This window comes from Pleurodeles waltl, chromosome 6 (assembly GCF_031143425.1).
Source record: "Pleurodeles waltl isolate 20211129_DDA chromosome 6, aPleWal1.hap1.20221129, whole genome shotgun sequence".
NCBI classification, from domain to species: Eukaryota; Metazoa; Chordata; class Amphibia; order Caudata; family Salamandridae; genus Pleurodeles; species Pleurodeles waltl.
In genome coordinates, this window is record NC_090445.1 from 1,712,972,155 (window position 1) to 1,712,994,760 (window position 22,606).

At 46.1% G+C, this 22,606-nt stretch overlaps 1 protein-coding gene across 1 annotated transcript in view; it reads left to right on the plus strand.

Moving 5' to 3' along the window:
• Positions 1 to 13,089, plus strand: part of LOC138301429 (patr class I histocompatibility antigen, A-126 alpha chain-like) — a 171,282-nt gene extending 158,193 nt beyond the window's left edge. Inside the window, exon 8 of the mRNA XM_069241919.1 lies at positions 12,509 to 13,089. The gene's annotated coding sequence lies outside the window, so the exon portion shown is untranslated. The remainder of the gene's footprint in view (positions 1 to 12,508) is intronic.
• Positions 13,090 to 22,606: the final 9,517 nt, after the last annotated feature.

Genomic DNA, 22,606 nt, shown 5'->3' on the forward strand with positions numbered 1-22,606 from the left:
CTTGTCGTGCTGAGAGGAGACCCAAGGGACCGGTAATGCAGCTTTTTGGTGCCTGCGGTAGCAGGGGGAAGATTCCGTCGACCCACGGGAGATTTCTTCGGAGCTTCTAGTGCAGAGAGGAGGCAGACTACCCCCACAGCATACACCACCAGGAAAACAGTCGAGAAGGCGGCAGGATCAGCGTTACAGAGTTGCAGTAGTCGTCTTTGCTACTTTGTTGCAGTGTTGCAGGCTTCCAGCGCGGTCAGCAGTCGATTCCTTGGCAGAAGGTGAAGAGAGAGATGCAGAGGAACTCTGATGAGCTCTTGCATTCGTTATCTAAAGTTTCCCCAGAGACAGAGACCCTAAATAGCCAGAAAAGAGGGTTTGGCTACCTAGGAGAGAGGATAGGCTACTAACACCTGAAGGAGACTATCAGAAGGAGTCTCTGACGTCACCTGGTGGCACTGGCCACTCAGAGCAGTCCAGTGTGCCAGCAGCACCTCTGTTTCCAAGATGGCAGAGGTCTGGAGCACACTGGAGGAGCTCTGGACACCTCCCAGGGGAGGTGCAGGTCAGGGGAGTGGTCACTCCCCTTTCCTTTGTCCAGTTTCGCGCCAGAGCAGGGCTAAGGGGTCCCTGAACCGGTGTAGACTGGCTTATGCAGAATTGGGCACATCTGTGCCCAAGAAAGCATTTCCAGAGGCTGGGGGAGGCTACTCCTCCCCTGCCTTCACACCATTTTCCAAAGGGAGAGGGTGTAACACCCTCTCTCAGAGGAAGTCCTTTGTTCTGCCATCCTGGGACAAGCCTGGCTTGACCCCAGGGGGGGCAGAAACCTGTCTGAGGGGTTGGCAGCACCAGCAGCTGCAGTGAAACCCCAGGAAAGGCAGTTTGGCAGTACCAGGGTCCGTGCTACAGACCACTAGGATCATGGAATTGTGCCAACAATGCCAGGATGGCATAGAGGGGGCAATTCCATGATCTTAGACATGTTACATGGCCATATTCGGAGTTACCATTGTGAAGCTACATATAGGTATTGACCTATATGTAGTGCACACGTGTAATGGTGTCCCCGCACTCACAAAGTTCAGGGAATTGGCCCTGAACAATGTGGGGGCACCTTGGCTAGTGCCAGGGTGCCCTCACACTCAGTAACTTTGCACCTAACCTTTACCAGGTAAAGGTTAGACATATAGGTGACTTATAAGTTACTTAAGTGCAGTGTAAAATGGCTGTGAAATAACGTGGACGTTATTTCACTCAGGCTGCAGTGGCAGGCCTGTGTAAGAATTGTCAGAGCTCCCTATGGGTGGCAAAAGAAATGCTGCAGCCCATAGGGATCTCCTGGAACCCCAATTCCCTGGGTACCTCAGTATCATATACTAGGGAATTATAAGGGTGTTCCAGTAAGCCAATGTAAATTGGTAAAATTGGTCACTAGCCTGTTAGTGACAATTTGAAAGAAATGAGAGAGCATAACCACTGAGGTTCTGATTAGCAGAGCCTCAGTGAGACAGTTAGTCACTACACAGGTAACACATTCAGGCACACTTATGAGCACTGGGGCCCTGGTGAACAGGGTCCCAGTGACACATACAACTAAAATAACATATATACAGTGAAAAATGGGGGTAACATGCCAGGCAAGATGGTACTTTCCTACACTTGTCCACAAGACAATCTACAAGAATAACCAAACTTGCCTTGTAGAACTTCTGACTCTTGCTGGCGGCTTAAGAGGACTATGAGGTAAAGACACATCTCTGCTGGAAGTTTCAAACTTCCACAACCAATCTTCTCATTGGCAGCATCACCAGCTTGAAACCGCTACCCACTGACCTAAGGAAATTAACTCCAATCATTGTTTTTAGGGAAACACTTCAGTTCAAATGCGTTAAAACAATTCCTTAAACTAGTATAAGCCTCAAAGAACTCAATCCAACTTTTGGGTGACGTTCTACTTGTTACTTCTAATCACAGATTCCTCATCTTTAGTATGTCCACCAGGCACTATACTAGATCAACAGATGTTTTCCATTAATGTTCTTGCACGCCAGCAGGTGGCACTGAACTGCCATGGAAGTGATGGAGTGAAACAGCATATAAATGCCACACCTGCACACTGATGTCAGTTCATTTCTTTCTGCATGCTTCAATGCATTTCTGGAGGTCCTTACCCCACTCATTGGTCCTATGATTCAAATTCTTATTGTGACCGTGTCATATGGGAATTGTCCCCACCAAAAATGACATGATTCAAACCATGCTGAGACTGCAGTAAGCAGATGCCGGTCATGACCCCACTTGATGATGGTAATGGTGCTTGTGCGCCGTTCACGACTCAGATTCGGCAATAAGGGTGGCCTTTTGCACACAAAACTGATTCCAGAATGAGAGGTGCAGCTCTCCATCATCTGAACTTAAGAAGATATTGTGGTAGATGCACAAATCTTTCTTCCTTTCCAAGTCGTGGTACCACCTGCGGTCCCATTCACAAGGCTGTTCCTGTGAAAAGTCCAGGTCCCGATTGAAGTTGTTTGTGTCGGAGGCTGGCCTGGTTTATAGTGGGTACCTATGGTACTTACACCTTATACCAGGTCCAATTATCCCTTATTAGTGAAATGTAATCAGTGTCTAGAAGCCAGGCTGTCTAGAGGTAGCTGTAGGCAGAGCAGCCAAGGCCTATCTAGGAGACATGCAAAGCTCATGCAATACCACTGTAGTCACACAGTACTTACACACATAAAAAAATACTCAGTGAAACAAAAATAAAAGTACTTTATTTTGGTCACACAAATGCCAAAAATATCTTAGAGACTATACTCCCTTAGGAGGTAAGTAATATACCCAGAATATACACTAGAATGCAGTAATAGCTGTAAAAACAGTTAGAAAACTGTGCAAATAGTGAAAATCACAATTGATAGCAATGGGCCTAAGGGGAGCAGAAACCATATACTAAAATAGTCGAATGCGAAAGTCGGTTTCCCACCTAGGCAAGTGTACTGTGTACAGGGGACCTGGGAGTGTAGGAAAACACCAAAGGCAAGTAATAGAACCCACCCCAGAGCCTAGGATTAAATCACAGTAAGTTTCCTAGAACACACAAGAACACGAGATAGAAGATAATGCAAGAACCAGAAGAGACTGCAAGACACCAACAAGGGATTCCTGGACCTAAAGACCTGTGGAAGAAGGGGACCAAGTCCAAGAAGCACTGAAGAGTCCAGGGAGAACATGAGCCCATGCTAACCTGGATGAAGGTGCAAGAGAACAACTACCGGTGAAGAAGAACAGTCACTACTGCACCCAAGAAGATGGATGCGGATTCCTGGTTGGGGCAGATGTTGTCCCACACTGGATGGATGATTGCAGTCTGGTTTGCGTTGCTGGATTCTGCCAACAAGCCTTGGCACCCGCAAAGCTCACGATTGGAGGAAAATGGTGCATTGTACTGATGATGGCTTCTAGGTAGACTTGAAAAATGCCAGTGGGGCTGATGCCTCCCCTGAAGCAGAGCTAGACTCTTCACTTGGGCCACCAGTGGGAGGCAGTGCCTTTGCAGTAGTGGAAAGAAGGGGGGAAGTAGCAGGCGTGCAGTAGTTGTACGAAGACCTGGATTCCTAGACTTACAATTGTCTACTGATGAGTCAAAAACAAATTTAATAACTTACATTCTCTAATCCGGGCTAAGCCTTGTCTGAGCCACTGCTACAGTGAAGCGCTTACAGATACCCTGTTATTGGGATGTACAGAGCCCCAGTTAGTTGGCCTGTGGCTATGTGACATAGGCTGGCCGCAGTGATCCAGATTTCCTGAATAAACATACAACAGAAGGCCTGGATAGTTCAGGCACCAACCAATAAAGTGAATCCAAATTCTTTTTTGACCAATCCTCCAAATAGAGTCAAAACTAATTGATGCTTTTGGAGAGAACGTGTTCTCCTAGACCATATTTGCCCTCAGAGCTCTCAAAACAGTAAGCTTCTTGGGTAGGTACACCCATGCTTTGTGGGACCTGGCCAGCAAGACCTTACCAGCTGTGCAGAAGGGCTCAGGACTTTGTTGGCCAAAGTGCCATAATATGGGCAGGATGCTACCTAGTATGTTTTGCACGCCAGCGTGGATACTGCAGACTCCATAGGTAAAGTTGTGGGCACCAGTGTCTTGCTTTGAAGGCACACCCCAATGAAATCAATCAGATTTTCAGGAGATGTACAAGCGTGCCTAATGGATATGCCTTTTGGTGAGTCTTGATTGTTTGAAAGTAAGCTGTTTCGACACAAGTATGACTCAGATAGTTGTACCACAGCACGATCTTTGGGGCTCTTGTATCCGGCCAAACAGTTTCACCAACAGTAGAGAAATCTCAGAGGCTATGCCAGGGACTGACTTATACCAAACGCTAGCCCTTACAACCTGTCCTGGAGGACAGATGCGGTCCTTTTGGGCCAAATTATCTAAAAGGGCTACACCCAGCTTTTTATTTCCTTCCCTGCCCTTCTTCCCCCAAAGCCAGACAACTTTAAAAAGATCACTCTGCAATCTTGTTGCAGAAAGTCAACCGTCTCCTCACCACAAGTGTCACTGAGCCAGCGCCGGACTCAGAGAAGGGAGACAGGTGTTATTGATGCTACTCTATCATTCTAAAGAAAGACGGAGGCCCCATGACTATATTGAACGCCTGCCCATTGAATGCTTTTCTAAAGAAAGAGAAATCCAGAATGCTCACTCTCCTCTGACTCTTTCTTTTATGGACTCTGGAGGCTGAACGGTGTCTCTGGACTTGCAGGACACGTATTTTCATAACGTGTTCTGCAGTCTCACAGTTGTTACCTGTGGTTTGTGTTGAAGCCAGAACACTTCCAATTTTCCAGCCACCCCTATTGTTTTAGTTAGGCCCCTCACATCGGTTGTTCTTGAATGTGATGGTAGTGGTCGCTGCCCATCTTCTAAGGTTGGAGTTACATGTGTTCTCGTACTTCGACTTATATTTGCTAAAGATGGGCCAGACTCAGTCAGTTGTGGACCACCTCCAGATGACAGCCAAACCTCTGACATCCTAAGGGTTTATCATCAAAGAGCCAAAGTCTCGCCTGAAGCTCATACAGGGGGTCCCCTTCTTTGGGGCTATCCTGGACCCGAATGTAAAAGAAATTATCTTGATGTTTCAAGATCAGTCCTGGGTCTCTGTAAGAATGGCTACAAGGGTTTTTGGTCTTTTGACATCATGCCTTCTACTCATTCTAAACACCAGGTGGCATAAGCAGGCCTTGCAGTGCAACCTCAGATCCCAGAGGGCCTAGCTTCAGGGCTGCTTCTCCGACTCCATTCAGATCTCATGAGACAGGTCAGGCTATGCAGTGGTAAATGATAAGCATCAACCTGCCTGGCGCAGGCCTCTCTTCCTTCCATACCCTTAGTTTACAGTTCATGGGTGCATCACTACTTGGTTGGGGTGGTGGTTCACCTGGGACGGATGGAGATCATAGGCCTTTGGTCTCCAGTGGAGAGCCAGCCCCATATCTATCTTCTGGAGATCTGGACAAACCATCAGGCCCAAAACATTTTCTGCCATCCATCAAAGGGAGGCTCGGATCTGGCTGATACTTTTGGGACCAACTCTTGTCTCTGCAGATTTTTTTCTTGGAAGAAAGTCTTTCAAGTCACGATATTTAGTGACTCCTCCTCTTGCTAGCAATCCACATGATCACCAACTCCATTGTTAGTTTGTTTTCTTCCACCATCCCATTTGGGCATGTGCTGCTCCTGCTTCATTTCAACACCATTGTCAATTATTCCTTTGACACCATCGGTACTGTTTGTGATCACAGCTTGATTCCTATCTTCATGTTATCACATCGACTATGAATTCATCCATGGCTTTTTCTATTCAACCATGGCCCTCTTGGGCCTTCACCCTTCGGGGTGCTATTTCTCACTGACGTTCTCTCCAAGAGATGCCCACTTGGTGATGAAACAGATGCCTTTCCATTTTTGCCCATCTTGCCACACCAACTTACATCAGTGTGCAACTTGTCCTTGTCCTCCGAACACGAGGAGCCAACCTGTGAGGCCTGCAAGTCTTTTTGATCGAAAAAGAAACTCAGAGATCAAAGAACCAGAAGACTCGAAATGTCTCAACGCAACGCTGAAAACTCTGTGGACCTTTTCAGTTTGGAAGACTCAGAACTCAATGTCGGGCCCTACCTATCGGCTGCCAGTGAAGGAACCTTTTCACCTGATGAGAGCTCTAGTTCCGATAGGGACATACAAGACCTCACTCCAGGGCAAACCGTGAGTACTGTGCCCTCTCCATGTAAACCCCGACCACAGCAAACATGTACAAAAACTCAATATCCTCTCACCCAAAACCAAAGACTCATTGGGCCACAATTCCCTTCAAGACATGGTTGGCACCGACCAACTGATTCACACACGCCCAGCCTTGGCACAAAAAAAACAGCCTAAGCAGCATATCATCAACCCAAAGCCCACTACATCGGATTCAAGTCGACCTTTGGCATCGAAAGCTTTGGAGTCGAAACAGCACTCCACCTTAGTATAAAAAAAAAAACACTTTGAAACCAAAAGCATCGGCACTAAAAATAGTGTTGCCTAAACCCATATCAGAGCCAAAATCTCTGCCAGCTGATGAACAGTCGGTGGAAACAGTGCAAACAGTGCTTGAGAAAAACTTCACCAGGAGTTGGATTCAAGACAAATGCACCTAATGATCCATACAGATACATGAGGTAACATAAGGAGTACAACCTGGAAAAAGAGAGCTGTCTTTTGAGGAGACACTGGAAATTCCTCTTCCACCATGTAAAAAATAAAGAGGACAAGGCAACTAGCCCGCTGTACGCCTGGCTATAATCATCACAGCCTACTGTGCATACCCTGTGAGAAAAGGCCGCTTTTGTCATGGTTACCTCCTGCATTTTGCCTGGTATTGGATGTGTTCTCAAAGTTGTAAGTGCCCAGGGCCCCTGCTAACCAGGTTCCCTGGGCCAGATCTCTTTCCCAAAACTGTTGTGATGCATTGGCATAATTGACAACACCTTTAGCTGCCACTGTAAGTCCCTAGTAATTGGTACTTAGGTACCCAGGGCATGGGATACTAAGGGTATGCCCCTGGGGGGGGAGGGGGGGAGCAGCAGCATAGATTGTGGCACCTTCTAGGGCCATGCATCTAGATTGTTCTGATGCAATCCTAAAATGCAAAGTCGACATGGCACACAGTCTGTGTGCCCTGTCCCCTACACACTATATGTAATATAGGTAACTCACCCCTCTGGAAGGCCTTCCAGACCCAAGGCAGGGTGCACTATACTGTATGTGTGGGCATCGATGCACGAGCAATATGCCCCTACTGTGTCCTTGCCAAACCTGGGACATACGAAGTGACCAGAGCAGCCATTTAAATGCACGTGCTAGACTCTGGTCAGTACGAGTTTTGAAGCTACATGATGGCCACTCTGCAGTCTGTGCTGTTTAGTATCAAACAACTCAAGTTTAGTATCAAACAACTCGACTGCACCAAGAAAAAGGCGCCTAACCCTGCCTGCTGCACCCAGGACTTGCCAATCGCCACTGAGGGGTAGCTCGGACATCAGAAGGACTCTAAAAAAAAAAGCAGAGGACCTCCACACTTCTGAAAATCACCAACAGTCTCCCTCCAGAAAGAAGGCATCGCTCTCCTGCAACAAAGACCAAAAGCCCAGTGAAGTCCAGTTCCCTTACCAGCTGCTGACCAAGGAACTTGATGCTGCAGCCAGACCACATTTCACCCAAAAGACAGTGAGGACAAAACCTGTAAGTGTGCCAAGTTTGGTGGCACTGCAACCTTCAGTGGCTGAACCGTGCAAATAGCCCCTGGTACTGGTCACTCAACATCGGACACCCAGAAGGACAGTCCACTCTGGACTGAAAAAGAACCAAAAGAAAGCCCCAGTCAAGGGACTTCAGAAAACACCAGGACCTTCCACAAGAGTGGCCCTGCTGACCTGCAAGCAACCCTCAAAGCAACCTACCTCCTGCTTCCAAGGACACCTTTATGCACAGCTCCTGGCTCACTGATTCTTTCTGCACTTGGCCATCCTGTGCCCTGCACTGAAGATCCAGCTGTGCTCTAAGGGTCCCTCACCCCTTGTGACTTCGACACTCCAAGGGGACCCACCGGACTCACCTTGAAGTCCACCTGTGCAGTTCTTTTCCAAGTGATCCCCCTTAATGGCCTTGTACTAGATCCAACAATTTCTACAGCTGCTTCTGCCTACATCAGGAGCAACCTGAACTTCTCCAGCTGGTCCACCAGGCCCACTGATGACCTCGACCTATCTGCAAAAGGAGACATTGGTAAACACATTGCCTGATTTTATACGCATTTTTAAAGTATTTCCCCATTGATTCTCATGGTGCGTAATCACGCACAGACCTGAGACATTTTCTAAACTTAAAAAATTACGAACTTAAAGAGTACTTACTCAATTTTGATAATCTTGGTCTTAAAAGTTTTATAAAACCTGAAGTATTTTTGTAAATTAGTCTCGAGTAATTCTCTTGAGTGTGTGTCTTGCTTTATTGATACTATAAGTACAATGAATGCTTTGCACTTCTTCAAGATTAGCCTAACTGCTCGACCAAGATACCATAAATATTAAAGCATTAAGTTGTTTAGTGTTTACCTCTGTAAGCCAATGTGTGGTTGCCTGGACTCTCTGCACAGTGTGCCTAGCTTTGCACACTACATAGAGAGCCAGCCTCCTACATACCCCATCACCACAACTCTCACCTGTTGATATTACTGGGTCACCTGAGGGTTCACTACATTCTTACACAGGGGATGAGGGGGATGCAAACCAGTACTTAACCCCACCTCAGGATGATCTGTGGGATGCGTATGATGTACACCTACCTGATAATACGGACCTGGTTGTATATCCAGCTAGACCTTTCCCCCCAGATGATAATGACCTCATAAGTAGAGAGGCTAAATTTCATAAGATACCACTATATACGGAGCCTCTAGATGATGACTTTTTGTTTGAAACTGTCTAGTCCAATCAGCATTTGGCACAACCCTGTTAGGGCTAGAGTAATCACCCTCAGGGTTTATCCTATAAGCCCTTGCCAAATGACACCACATACATCAAGGGACAACTCATACCTGACTCCCTAGTGGTGGCCATGACTCGTAAAAGGGCAAACATCTGGTGAGGTGCCCCCGTCAGATAAGGAGAGTAAGAAGATAGAAGCTGTGGGTAAGAGAGTGGCTACACAATCTGCCAACCGCTGGAGGATCGCAAATTCCATTGGTCTCTTATCGCGCTAAGATGGGACCCACTGGAACGAGATGGAGAACATTCTCAAGCATCTTCTCGGAGAGGAGTGCTGCAGAGGGTAAACATATCACACACAACTATATGTTTGGCCCTCATGCGGCTGCCTCAGGAGGTGGGGTATTAATTCAACCCTGCTCCTTAGAAGACATGCCTGGCTGAGGGTGTCAGTTTTCTAAGTCTAAAGTTCAACAGAACTTCCTAGCTCTCCCCTTTGACAGAAAACATCTCTTTAGCCACCAAGTACACACCCTTTTAGAAAAAATAATAAATGACACCGAGACAGCTAAGGCTATGGGGGCGTTGCAAACCTTATCACAACGTGCCTCCTTTCACCGCTCCTCTTATGGTGAAGGCTCCAAAACCACCTCCCCTGAAACCTCCATATCGTATAACAAACATCCTCACCAAAGGGGTATTGTAGGGGTTCATACAGGAGGAACAGTTCCCAGGGAACTAGTAAAGACGGCTTACCAAACCTACCGCCTCCATCGGCAAACCTTGACTTGCCGACTATCCCCCTTCATCAAACTACACCTATCGTGGAGGGGACTATAACAGTTTTTTCCCGCTTGGCAGAGAATCACCTCCAACCAGTGGGTGTTGGATATTATCCAACATGGTTATTATCTGGAGCTTACTTGCACACCTCCAAATATCCCACCTCACAAACACAGACTCTCAACAAAACACCAGCAGTTGCTCAAAGAGGACGTTCAGGCACATCCCAACAAAGGTGCCATAGAAACATTGCCCATACACCAACAAGGCACATGGGTTTATCCACTCTACATTCTTATACCCAAAAAGGATAGGTCCTTAAGGCCAATATTGGACTTCAGACGCCTGAAAGAATACATCCGCTCAGAACATTTTCACATGGTCACTCTGCAGGATGTCATCCCATTACTACATCAAGGAGACTTCATACAGTGCTCGATCTGAAAGATGTCCACTTTCACTGTCTCAGGCATTCATCATAGCTAATAAAGGTAGAGGTAATAGATCCCTCCTAATTAAAGTAGCACCTCAACATGCAAGTGACATGAGGAATTCCTACCTTGCCTGCAAAGAGATGACCGTCTAGGGAATGACATCATAATAAGTAATGAATGACATAGTGATATAAAGTCAGCACATGTGGTCCTTAAAGAGACACTTGATTAACCTCCAGTGAGCAACATTACGTCTAGATGAAGGGTGCTGGAGTGGAACCATGTGAGGTAATTTTGGGGTGATCTGAAAAACTGAGGTACGGTAAAATTATGTGATTCTTCTCCCACACTCCCATCCATAAAAGAACCACAATGGCCTTTTACACAGGCTAGACACACTATAGGGTTGGACTGTCCCCTGTGGAATAGCTGGAAAGGAGTAACCCCTGGATTGGCTTGCAGAGAAAAAGGATATGTTTCCAATTTTTCCCACAACTCTACCTTCCAGTCTTTTCCTCAGCCTCTAGATAACTGAATTCCCTCCCTAAATTTCCAATTAATCAATCAATCAAACAAATTTCTTAAGCGAACTACTCACCTGGTAGGGTCTCAAGGCACTGGGGAAGCAGGGTTACAGGTTGAAAAGCCATGTTTTGAGGTGCTGTCCGAAGGTTAGGAGGTCCTGGGTCTTGCGTAGGTTGGTGGCGAGGTGGGAGAAGGCTCTGCCGCCGGAGGTGGTACGTTGGATGGAGGGATAATACCTTCCACCATTCCATTAGTTTTGGGATGGTATACTGAACACTTCTTGTGGGTAATTCCCACACCCCTCAAGGGATGAATTTACCATGGGGAGACTTGGCAATCGGGACAAAGCTCTCCACATCATAAAGTAGATTGAAAAAAAAAAAAAAAAGTTTATTTAAATTTTAAAAAATTTACTTTTGTTTATGTTAAGCTTCTTTTGGGTAAACCCCACAGCCTTAGAGGAATGAATTTGTCACAGGGAAACTCTGCAGTCACGGGAAAAATAAAAATAAATAATGTTAACATTTTTGTTAAATATTCACCTAAATTAATTGTATACATTAACCTTATATGTAGAACAAAACTAAAAATGTAAAAATACTAGCAAGTTAAATTAGAGTTAAAATTATAACGAATGGAAATATATTATATTAAATCAACATTATTTTTTTGAAGTGTAAATAAAAAATTAAGTTCTCACCTAAAGATTTTTTAATGTGCATTAATAAGTATCACAAAAGATGTACAGCATTAATTAAAATTCATTTTTATTCTTTATTAAAGTGTATTGTGACATTATTTTCTAAATTGCATTTAATATTATTTCCGATGGGGCTTTATTTGGATTCCCTACCACCATTATTTTCTGAGGGAGGATGTTGCAGTACCAGTGACTGAACATGTGAAGGCTGGAACTACTGCTGTGTTTTTTAGTAGTAACGTACACTCTGAGGGCCTGCTTCACAAAGGTAAGATACACTTTTGAGTATGTTTACACTTTGTAATGAGTTTACTCCTTTCGGTATTCACAAACTCAGAGGCTTCGCCTACCACAAAAGTATAAGTTGGATGTTTCCACCACCAGAGCAATGCAATTGGATTAGTCTTGAGTGGGTGTGTGACATCCTTCAGTAAAGCCCTCTGTGATCCTACCTAAACCCCTTTTAGTCCTTGCTCATCTCATCCCCTTTAGGAGTAAGTAGGACCCTTTTCCCACCCACTCCTCCCACATTTACTACTAAAATGTATACTTACATGTGCAGAGACTTCACAGTTGGAGCGTAGAACTGCAGAATGTAGTTTGTGAACTGCAGTTTGTGGAACATTGTGTAGTACTACAAAATGCAGTTTGTGAATCAGGCCTGGAGTTTGCGAATAATGAAAAGTAATAAACGTACCCAAAAGTGTAAACTCACTAAAGTAATTGTAAACTCACTCAAAGTGTATGTCACATTTTAGGTTTGTTGTGCTGTTCAGGAAAGAAAACACCTATTAATATTTATGATACATTTTTTTTACTTGGATACTGCTTTTGAGAATTGATGGATACGTTCAAGCGTGTTACTCACAGCACTCCTGGGAGGGTTGGCACAAAGTAGAACTGGAACGCAAAGTTTTTCGGTGATATTCATGTTTGTCCTGCACGGTTATTTATAATTTGTCCTCTGATTGAGAATAGAGCCCTTATTAAAGGAATGTCTGATCCTCACTCTGTTACAGGTCCAGGTCCTGGGCTAGGAGGCATCCATCAGCACCCTTGTCTAGAAGAGAACATCCTTTAACGGAGAGGAGGAATCCATCTCTGGGCCTTGGTTATCCTCCGCTCCTGAACGAGGCTTGCCACAGCGCTGCTGTTCCTTCGTGACCTGGAGTACTTGCCTCTGTAGCCCTCTTCACGCTTCTATGCGAGCTCTGGCTTAATTGTGCTCTTGGTGAGAAAATGGTGGGGATATTCCCTGCAATACCCCTCTCCCTTGCATGTATCAGATTCCTGTACCTTGGTGAGGTCTGTGAGTGCTGAGACTGGAGGTGAATACAGGGAGATGAACTGTGAGTGATGAGAGGGAGGTGAACTGTGAGGGATGAGAGGGAGGGGAGCTGTGAGGGATGAGAGGGAGGGGAGCTATGAGGGATGAGAGAGAGGTGAACTGTGAGTGATAAGAGGGAGGTGAACTGTGAGTGATAAGAGGGAGGTGAACTGTGAGGGATGAGAGGAAGGGGAGCTATGAGTCATAACAGAGAGATGAACTGTGAGTGATGAGAGGGAGGTGAACAGTGAGGGATGAGAGGGAGGGGAACTGTGAGGGATGAGAGGGAGGGGAACTGTGAGGGATGAGAGGGAGGGGAGCTGTGAGTGATGAGAGGGAGGGGAGCTGTGAGGGATGAGAGAGAGGTGAACTGTGAGTGATGAGAGGGAGAGGAGCTGTGAGTGATGAGAGGGAGATGAACTGTGAGTGATGAGAGAGAGGTGAACTGTGAGGGATGAGAGGGAGGGGAGCTATGAGTGATAACAGAGAGGTGAACTGTGACTGATGAGAGGGAGGGGAGCTATGAGTGATAACAGAGAGGTGAACTGTAAGTGATGAGAGGGAGAGGAGCTGTGAGGGATGAAGGGAGGGGAGCTATGAGTGATGAAAGGGAGGTGAACTGACTGATGAGAGGGAGGGGAGCTATGAGTAATAACAGAGAGGTGAACTGTAAGTGATGAGAGGGAGAGGAGCTGTGAGGGATGAGAGGGAGGGGAGCTATGAGTGATGAAAGGGAGGTGAGCTATGTGTGGTGACACCCTTGCTGTAAGCCTCCACTTCCAGTCTTAGGAGCTACCTGAATACAGATGTCATCAATAAACCAGTAGTAGGCAGGTTTTCAGATGTTGCATGACACTGTCTTTGGGCTCCAGAAAGACTTTGTGGAAGTTGTACAATTTGTCAAAGATAGAGGAAAGTCCCCAGAGAATTAATTGTTGCATATTGCTGGGTGCTGATCTGATGAGCGGATCGTTAACAGCATTTATGTAGTGCTTAATTAACAGGGCGCAGTTTCACCTGCATGCTTGCTCTTTTGGGGTTATTAAAGCCCGACCGGTACAAATGGGTGCAAAAACACCCTCACGCTTCTAACATTTGTGCCAGGTGCTCTGTATGTTTTTGCACTAAATTAACAGATAAAGGCCCTCATTACGACTTCGGAAGCCGCGGGCGCCTACATACCACCAGTGCTGGCGGTATGTTTGGCACCACAATATGACGTTTCCGCTGGCCCAGCGGAAAAGTCACCACAACATTGAAGCCGGCTCATAATGGAGCCGGGGGCAATGTTGAGGTTCGTCCGTCCCGCATTCCACTGCCCGTAATTCGGGCAGTAGAATGCACAATGGGGCTGTGCATGGGGGCCTCTGCAGTGCCCAAGCCAAGTGCATGGGCACTGCAGGGGCCCCCAGGCCCCCCCCGAGTCACCCATACCGCCAGCCTTTCCATGGAGGTGTTTACCACCATGGACAGGCTGGCGGATGGGGACTCGTAATCACCAGGACCACCAGGCTGCAGGCTGGCGGTATCAGCGGTATTACTGTCGCGGGACCGCCACGGTCATAATGTGGTGGTAAGTACCACCAGCCTGTTAGCGGTACTACTGCCACATTATCGCCGACCGCCGGGGTCAAAATGACCCCCAAAGTCTAAAAATGGGTTCTATCATTAGTATCTGCATGGTGGGTAGTGTCACAGCTGTACATCTGTGTGCACAGTAGATAGTGTCTGAGCTGTACATCTGTGTGCAGGGTGGATATTGTCAGAGCTGTACATCTGTGTGCAGGGTGGATAGTGTCAGAGCTGTACATCTGTGTACAGGGTGGATATTGTCAGAGCTGTACATCTGTGTGCAGGGTGGATACTGTCAGAGCTGTATATCTGTGTGCATGGTGGATAGTGTCAGAGCTGTACATCTGTGTGCAGGGTGAATAATGCCTGAGCTGTACATCTGTGTTCAGGGTGGATAGTGTCACATCTGTGTGCAGGGTGGATATTGTCAGGGCTGTACATCTGTGTGCAGGGTGCATAGCATCACATTTGTACATCTGTGGGCAGGGTGGATAGTGTCAGAGCTGTACATCTACACACAGGGTGGATAGTGTCACATCTGTACATCTGTGTGCAGGGTAGATAGTGTCAGCTGTAAATCTGTGTGGAGGGTGGCTAGTGCCAGAGCTGTACATCTGTGTGTTCAGACAGTAGTGTCAGAGCTGTACATCTGTGTGCCCAGTGGATAGTTTCAGAGCCATACATTTGTGTGCAGAGTGGATATTGTCAGATCCATGCATCCGTGGGCAGAGAGGATGGTATTGGACCTGTACAGCTATGTAGAGTGGATGGTGTTGGGATCGTTCAACCGTATAGAGTGGATAGAGATAGAGGTGTACATCTGTATGGAAGGTTGATGCTGTTGGGATGGTGCATCCATGTGGAACGAGCACATCTGTATCCAGAGTGGATAGCGCTGGGATCGTTTACCCATATACAGAGTGGATGGAGTTGGCAGCGTTCCTCTATATGATGAATGGACAGGGTTGGGACTGTCGATTCGTATACAGAGTTGCACGTGTTGGGACTACTGTGAAGAGAAGATTGTATTAAAATATGAGTGAATGATCTTGTTGCTGCAGATCTGAGCACCTGGATCAGATATCATAGGAATGCGAGAGTGGAGTGTCGTAATTAATGGGTCTGTCTGTTGCTTATCATTGTGTGATGAGATAATTGATATGTGTGTTTTTGCAGTATATTATGAGCAGTTAATGTGGAATGTGCTATTACCTTGCTTTAAATGAAGCTTGTGATCTGCTGAGTCTGTCTGCATCTCAGCTCTAGCTGTTCTTTAAAGAGACTTTTAATGGGATGTGCAATGTCCCTAGGAAGCAACCCTTGTGTGTATTTGAGATTAATAAAGATGAATACAGGAACTATTTATCTGGTTGTGGCTTGCAATTATTTCTCTCCCTCTGTTCCAATATTGTGACATTCCCTGGGGGCTCACGTAACTTACAAAGCCACATTTTCATTTTTCAGTGATAGTCGCAGGGCTAGAAGTGTCTGAGTGCAGAGACCCGGTAAGAGGATTCTGGTAATTACCATAGACAGTGATGCTGGGCCTTCCTTTGCAAAGGGCAGGTGTCGAACACTCTTGCACCAGTTTGTATAATCCCCGTGCCAATGGTGTTGTAGAAAGGGCTAATCGTTTGGTGAAAGGAGCAGTGCAATTGGCGGTGAGTGGCAGCAACATCGTTGAATCATTGGTTTTGGACATGGTTTGGGCATATCGCACTATGAGGAATGGAGTGACAGGGGAGGTACCTTTTGAGTTGACGAGAGGACGAAAGGCGGGGGCAAGAATGTTTCCAGAGTGGATGAGAACCATGTTGGACAGGTGTCTTTGCGATGGTAAGGATAACAAGTCTAGTGAGAAAAACGAAGAGTGCTTCAAAATGTGCTCCAATGGAATACGAAAAGGTGACGGGGTAAAAGTTAGAATCAATATGGGCATGTGGAAGAAGTTTCGTGGCCCTTTCAAAGTGAAAGAAGTGCATTGTTTTTTTGTAATTTTGGAGAATGGTGAAAAATGGAACTTGAGGAGAGTAGCTAAGTTTGGTGGGGCGAGTTCTGTACGGATGGATGAGGATCAACATTCCGCAGACAAGCAAAGCAGTAAGACTGCAGATGGGTGTAGCAGTTACATGTTGATGGATGATGATTTGATTCACAGAGATGGTGATAGAGGAGGTAGAAAAGGAGGTGATTGTAGTGTTGGTGAAGGAGAGAGTATGGGAGAGAGGCTGTTGCGAAGAACTCAGAGGACTCACAGAACTCCCTTTTACATGAGAGATTATGTAAGTTATGTGAGTTAAAGTTTCTATATAAGATGTTATTCTAGTACAGAATAGTGCTCCAAAGCACCAAATGGGGGCTTCTTAGACTAATGTTGAGAAGCAAATTATTTTCTTCATGGTTGTTTTGTAAACAATGTTTTGCCTTGTCTTTGTTGGTTTTGTTTTGTTTTTCTTTTTTTTTTTTTTTGCAGTTTTTCATTTTTTTGCTTTTGTTTATTGTAAAAAGGGAAAGATGTGTTGTATTGGGTATTGCTGGTTGCTAGGAAGGAATGTAGAATGCGGGGTATGAGTGTGGCGTTCCTTGCCGTGACAGTTACGGAGCTGGATGGTGAACTGGGAGCCGCATGTTGCTGTACCTAAGAACATTAAACTTGGAGTTCTTTCACCCGACCTGGATTGTGCTGTCTTTTTCCCACGACTGCTCTACAACACTAACTATGACATCTTATGTGTACAAATAAACCATAAACTAAATGTACTGCATGTATGTGCAGAGACACTCTGGACAGATCAAATGAATGCTAAATCATGCCCGTGGTCAATCTCCATCATCACAAAATCAATTGTAGGTGGCAAAATTAACTCACCACTATAACAATAAATACATTAAAGAATCCCCACAATCTACAAGAGTCCTAGAATTGTAAGTGTACATCACATACACCTGACCTTACATTTGCTCAAATGACTATCCCATAAAAAACTAGGTAACACAAATCGACACACATATCTAAGGGTGTAGCCTATTGTAAGATAGAGATCATTGCCCGCATCATAAATTACTTTGCCCTCCTGAAGAGTGATGACAATTAAATGCTCTCCATAACCTCTCTCTCATCTCGACATGCCTGTGATATGTAAATGAGATTGCCCCATTACCTGTGCAATTATTGTTTAAAGTAATATTTTCACTATTTTAGGTTCACCCCACCATGAAGCTCACATTGGCACTCACAAGTCCACAATAAGTTACAATCGATGTAGACAGGGATATGCATGAGATCTTAGGTGTCATAAGAGCACTTCTACTGTGAGCTACAGGATGAATGTGAAATGCTGGTTACTAGGCCTGTCAATACAGGATGAGATAACTCAAGGGCACCGATATGTAGGAGAAGAGGTTTTATCAAATCATGTGCTCAAAACCCCATAGGAGCCAACATGTAGGAGCTAAATATCTTACTGTGACTTACAGCAAAAAAGTCAACTTTTAAAAGTTATTCAAATATTTGCTGCACAATGTGATTGCTGTAAATCACAAGAAAGGACAAGTTATGCAGAAAAATTAGATGAACACAAAATGAGATACCTCTAATTTCTACATAAATAATGATAAACCTACTCAAACATAAAATCGTAATTGAAAACAAATTCTCCCACACAGCATTTATGGTGCCTGGTCCATACAGTAACCAAACTTAAAGGCATACAGTGTTTGAGGTCCTGCAAAAGGGGCATCTGTCACTCCATGAACATGCTGGAGTCCAAGCACCCCAGGTTACCAATCGGGTGGAGGGGTGGACCATTTTTTGACATCTTAGTAGTAAAGGCACAATAGAATAGTGAATCAGATATGTAGGTATGGAGGGTATAATTACAAACTACTTAATGAGTGTGGATTATATCGTCCACACTCATTAATCAAGTCAAACTCTGGACGTTAATCTGCACAGACGAGGATGGGCAGGACATACATTGCATTTGTGACTCTACGTGACCACACATATGGAGACTCCATGGTCTTATTCATGACTGTAGGAGGCTGGACTGGCTTGTAGTGAGTACCAAGGGGTACTTGCACCTTGCACCAGGCCCAGTTATCCCTTATTAGTGTATAGGGTGTCTAGCAGCTTAGGCTGATAGATAATGGTAGCTTAGCAGAGCAGCTTAGGCTGAACTAGGAGACGTGTGAAGCTACTACAGTACCACAAGTGTCACTTGCACAATATCATAAAAAAACACAATACACAGTTATACTAAAAATAAAGGTACTTTATTTTTATGACAATATGCCAAAGTATCTTAGAGTGTACCCTCAGTGAGAGGATAGCAAATATACACAAGTTATATGTACACAATACCAAAAATATGCAGTATAGTCTTAGAAAACAGTGCAAACAATGTATAGTTACAATAGGATGCAATGGGGACACATAGGGATAGGGGCAACACAAACCATATACTCCAAAAGTGGAATGCGAACCACGAATGGACCCCAAACCTATGTGACCTTGTAGAGGGTCGCTGGGACTATTAGAAAATAGTGAGAGTTAGAAAATTAGCCCACCCCAAGACCCTGAAAAGTGAGTGCAAAGTGCACTAAAGTTCCCCAAAAGACAAAGAAGTCGTGATAGAGGAATAATGCAGGAAAGACACAAACCAACAATGCAACAACTGTGGATTTCCAATCTAGGGTACCTGTGGAACAAGGGGACCAAGTCCAAAAGTCACAAGCAAGTCGGAGATGGGCATATGCCCAGGAAATGCCAGCTGTGGATGCAAAGAAGCTTCTACTGGACAGAAGAAGCTGAGGTTTCTGCAGGAACAAAAAGGGCTAGAGACTTCCCCTTTGGTGGACGGATCCCTCTTGCCGTGGAGAGTCGTGCAGAAGTGTTTTCCCGCCGAAAGAACGCCAACAAGCCTTGCTAGCTGCAAATCGTGCAGTTAGCGTTTTTGGACGCTGCTGTGAGCCAGGAGGGACCAGGAGGTCGCAAATTGGACCAGGAGGTAGAGGGGACGTCGAGCAAGACAAGGAGCCCTCTCAGCAGCAGGCAGCACCCGGAGAAGTGCCAGAAACAGGCACTACGAGGATGCGTGAAATGGTGCTCACCCAAAGTTACACAAAGGAGTCCCACGTCGCCGGAGACCAACTTAGAAAGTCGTGCAATGCAGGTTAGAGTGCCGTGGACCCAGGCTTGGCTGTGCACAAAGGATTTCCGCCGGAAGTGCACAGGGGCCGGAGTAGCTGCAAAAGTCGCGGTTCCCAGCAATGCAGTCTAGCAAGGTGAGGCAAGGACTTACCTCCACCAAACTTGGACTGAAGAGTCACTGGACTGTGGGGGTCACTTGGACAGAGTTGCTGGATTCGAGGGACCTCGCTCGTCGTGCTGAGAGGAGACCCAAGGGACCGGTAATGCAGCTTTTTGGTGCCTGCGGTTGCAGGGGGAAGATTCCGTCGACCCACAGGAGATTTCTTCGGAGCTTCTGGTTCAGAGAGGAGGCAGACTACCCCCACAGCATGCACAAACAGGAAAACAGTTGAGAAGGCGGCAGGATCAGCGTTACAGAGTTGCAGTAGTCGTCTTAGCTACTTTGTTGCAGTTTTGCAGGCTTCCAGCGCGGTCAGCAGTCGATTCCTTGTCAGAAGGTGAAGAGAGAGATGCAGAGGAACTCGGATGAGCTCTTGCATTCGTTATCTAAAGTTTCCCCAGAGACAGAGACCCTAAATAGCCAGAAAAGAGGGTTTGGCTACCTAAGAGAGAGGATAGGCTACTAACACCTGAAGGAGCCTATCAGAAGGAGTCTCTGACGTCACCTGGTGGCACTGGCCACTCAGAGCAGTCCAGTGTGCCAGCAGCACCTCTGTTTCCAAGATGGCAGAGGTCTGGAGCACACTGGAGGAGCTCTGGACACCTCCCAGGGGAGGTGCAGGTCAGGGGAGTGGTCACTCCCCTTTCCTTTGTCCAGTTTCGCGCCAGAGCAGTGGCTAAGGGGTCCCTGAACCGGTGTAGACTGGCTTATGCAGAATTGGGCACATCTGTGCCCAAGAAAGCATTTCCAGAGGCTGGGGGAGGCTACTCCTCCCCTGCCTTCACACCATTTTCCAAAGGGAGAGGGTGTAACACCCTCTCTCAGAGGAAGTCCTTTGTTCTGCCATCCTGGGACAAGCCTGGCTTGACCCCAGGGGGGCAGAAACCTGTCTGAGGGGTTGGCAACAGCAGCAGCTGCAGTGAAACCCCAGGAAAGGCAGTTTGGCAGTACCAGGGTCTGTGCTACAGACCACTGGGATCATCGAATTGTGCCAACAATGCCAGGATGGCATAGAGGGGGCAATTCCATGATCTTAGACATGTTACATGGCCATATTCGGAGTTACCATTGTGAAGCTACATATAGGTAGTGACCTATATGTAGTGCACGCGTGTAATGGTGTCCCCGCACTCACAAAGTTCAGGGAATTGGCTCTGAACAATGTGGGGGCACCTTGGCTAGTGCCAGGGTGCCCTCACACTAAGTAACTTTGCACCTAACCTTTACCAGGTAAAGGTTAGACATATAGGTGACTTATAAGTTACTTAAGTGTAGTGTAAAATGGCTGTGAAATAACGTGGATGTTATTTCACTCAGGCTGCAGTGGCAGGCCTGTGTAAGAATTGTCAGAGCTCCCTATGGGTGGCAAAAGAAATGCTGCAGCCCATAGGGATCTCCTGGAACCCCAATACCCTGGGTACCTCAGTACCATATACTAGGGAATTATAAGGGTGTTCCAGTAAGCCAATGTAAATTGGTAAAATTGGTCACTAGCCTGTTAGTGACAATTTGGAAAGAAATGAGAGAGCATAACCATTGAGGTTCTTATTAGCAGAGCCTCAGTGAGACAGTTAGTCACTACACAGGTAACACAGTCAGGCACACTTATGAGCACTGGGGCCCTGGAGAACAGGGTCCCAGTGACACATACAACTAAAACAACATATATACAGTGACAAATGGGGGTAACATGCCAGGCAAGATGGTACTTTCCTACACAACCCCCCCCCCCCCACAAACGAAGGACAATAAGACTAGCCATGACCTGATGAGTCTTCATTGTCTAAGTGGAAATATCTGGAGAGTCCATCTGCATTGGAGTGGCTACTTCCAGGTCTATGTTCCACTGTATAGTCCATTCCCTGTAGGGATATGGACCACCTCAACAATTTAGGATTTTCACCTTTCATTTGTTTTAGCCAAAGTAGAGGTTTGTGTTCTGTCTGAACAATGAAGTGAGTGCCAAACAGGTATGGCCTCAACTTCTTCAGAGCCCAGACCACAGCAAAGGCCTCCCTCTCTATGGCAGACCAACGCTTTTCTCTAGGGGTCAACCTCCTACTAATAAAAGCAACAGGTTGATCCTGGCCCTCAGAATTAAGTTGTGATAGGACTGCCCCTACTCCTAATTCAGATGCATCAGTTTGGACATAGAATCTTTTAGAGTAACAAGGGCTTTTCAGGACAGGTGCAGAGCACATGGCCTGCTTCAGCTCCTCAAAAGCTTTCTGACAGTTTGCTGTCCATAATACCTTTTTAGGCATTTTCTTGGATGTGAGGTCATTAAGAGGGGCTGCAATGGAGCCATAGTTCTTAATGAACCTCCTGTAATACCCAGTGAGGCCTAGGAAGGCTCTCACCTGAGTCTGAGTGGTAGGGGGAACCCAATCAATAATTGTTTGGATTTTCCCCTGAAGTGGTGCAATCTGTTCCCCACCAACAAGGTGTCCCAGATAAACCACCTTTCCCTGCCCTATCTGGCACTTTGAAGCCTTGATAGTGAGGCCTGCCTTTTGCAGGGCCTCCAAACCTTTCCATAGGTGGACCAGGTGATCATCCCAGCTGGAGCTAAAGACAGCTATATTGTCTAAATATGCTGCACTGAAAGCTTCCAGCCCTTGCAGGACTGTGTTCACCAACCTCTGAAAAGTGGCAGGTGCATTTTTCAAACCAAAAGGCATTACAGTAAACTGGTAATGGCCTCCAATGGTTGAAAATGCTGTTTTAGGTTTAGCATCTTCTGACAATTTGATCTGCCAATACCCTGCAGTCAAATCAAAAGTGCTCAGATACTTGGCAGATGCCAGTGTATCTATGAGCTCATCTGCCCTGGGTATAGGGTGAGCATCAGTTTTGGTTACAAGGTTGAGACCTCTATAGTCTACACAAAACCGCATTTCCTTCTT